This window comes from Clupea harengus, chromosome 22, assembly GCF_900700415.2.
Source record: "Clupea harengus chromosome 22, Ch_v2.0.2, whole genome shotgun sequence".
NCBI lineage: Eukaryota > Metazoa > Chordata > Actinopteri > Clupeiformes > Clupeidae > Clupea > Clupea harengus.
The window spans coordinates 24169226-24171725 of NC_045173.1; positions in this window are offsets into that span (position 1 = coordinate 24169226).

The window sequence follows — 2500 nt, forward strand, 5'->3', positions numbered from 1 at the left end:
GTTTAATGGGGAGGAAGGAGGGGGGGGGGGGGGGGGGTATGAAGACGACACAGGGGCAAATTGCTTTTAGTGCACAGTCTTCTGGGTAGCCGAATACCAGTCCATATTTCTGGCCCCCGCGAACCGCTCCGCAGACGAGCTGAGCTGGGAGATGAAACAGTAATGTCTTCATCGCGCCGTGGCTTTGAACCCATCTGCTTCGTGTTTTGACGACAGATCTTCCCCCCGAAAGAAGAAAGCCACAATTTCCACTCAGGCGTTTGGTTGGGATTGTCGTAATTAAATACTTAAGCTTGATGGCCCTCTCCTCTCATGCTCCAGACTTCCAGAGTTGGTGGTGGTGGGTGTGGGGGGTGGGGGGGGGGGTGGGGATCTCCTCCGAAGGAAGAGAGAAGAGCCTGCCTGCTTGCCTGCAGATTGTGACAGATTAAATGAAAATAAAAGTTCAAAACGAGTTTGAGCTGGGAGGGCAGACGTATTGACCCGACATCTCCTCACTGCTCCCTCCCTTGTGCACACACACACTTGCCGCGCGGAGAACAGTGCAGAAGGAATGATGAGAGAAGTCCACTGCGTTCGCCCCACAGCCAAACCACACTCAGTATAACACACACACACACACACACACACACACACACACACACACACACACACACACACACACACACACACACAAACACACACACACACACACACACACACACACACACACACACACACAAACACAAACACACACACACACACACACACACAGACACACACACACACACACACATACACACACACACACACACACACACTCACACACACACACACACACACACACACACACAAACACACACACACACTCACACACACACACACACACACACACACACACACACACACACACACTCACACACACACACACACACACACACACACACACACACACTCACACACACACACACACACACACTCACACACACACACACACACACACACACACTCACACACACACACACACACACAGACACACACACACACACACACACACACACACACACACACACACACACAAATGTCCTGTACAACTGAGTGTGCAGCTGCCCTGTAGAGTCCTGGTCAGTCTGCGGGCTGAAGTGACCAGAAGTGCATGAGAGATGGAGATGGCTGTTTATTTAAAAACTCAATCTGTGTTAAGTGGTTTAACAGCAGCCACAGTGGGAAACTGGGAAGCGTGGCGCTAGCTTGGCGCTAGCGTGGCGCTAGCTTGGAGACTGGCTCAGTGGAAGTCAATGCAGAGGAGCTGTTCTGTGGGGGTAAATATGGACAGTGACTGATCAGCATTGTGGGCCTCTGCAGTCATTTCCATGTCATTTCCCTGGGGGGCCTGGGCAGCCGTCGCAGTGCAACTGGAGTACAGTCTTAGAGAGAGGAGGAGAGGTAGGTGAGAGGAGAGGAGAGTGGAGGAGATGAGAGGAGAATAGAAGTGGGAGGGGGAGGATAAAAAAAGTGATGAAATGAGAGGATATGGAAGGATAGGAGGAGAGAAGAAGGGAGTGGTTGGAAGGAAAAGTCAGGGTGTTGAGTCAGGGTGTTGAGCCAAAGCTTAGAAAGATGTGTGAGGAAAAGCTGCAGAGCAGAACGAGTGAGGCAAGAGAGAGGTGTAGAACGAGTGAGGCAAGAGAGAGGTGTAGAACGAGTGAGGCAAGAGAGAGGTGTAGAACGAGTGAGGCAAGAGAGAGGTGTAGAACGAGTGAGGCAAGAGAGAGGTGCAGAACGAGTGAGGCAAGAGAGAGGTGCAGAACGAGTGAGGCAAGAGAGAGGTGTAGAACGATTGAGGCAAGAGAGAGGTGTAGAACGAGTGAGGCAAGAGAGAGGTGCAGAACGAGTGAGGCAAGAGAGAGGTGTAGAACGAGTGAGGCAAGAGAGAGGTGTAGAACGAGTGAGGCAAGAGAGAGGTGTAGAACGAGTGAGGCAAGAGAGAGGTGCAGAACGAGTGAGGCAAGAAAGAGGTGTAGAACGAGTGAGGCAAGAGAGAGGTGCCGAAAAGAAACCGCAAGAGAAGAGAAGACAGGCAGGTGATGAGGTGTGGGAGGGTGTGAAGGAAGGAACAAGTAGTCAATGGAGAGAGAGAGAGAGAGAGAGAGAGAGAGAGAGGGGAGGAAAAGGGAAGAGAGACAGGGAGAAGCAGAGAGAGGGTGGGGGGGATGGAGGGAGAGAGAAATAGAGAGGGAAAGAGAGTGAGAGAAGAAGGAGTTCAGGAAGAGAAAGCAGGAGAGGGGAAAGAAGAGGGGAGAGGAACTGCAGAAAAAGAGAGAGATAAAAGAGTGCAATGAAAGAAAGAGAAGGAGGAAGAGAGAAGGACAAATGGATGAAGAAAGGCTGTACATGCTGCTATCCGTGGGCCTCAGACCCCCTCACTGAGCGTGCTCAGTCACGCACAGACACACCACATCACATTGCATCACGCCCACTGTCCCCACGGACAGGAAATGGAACAAATTCCACTCTACTG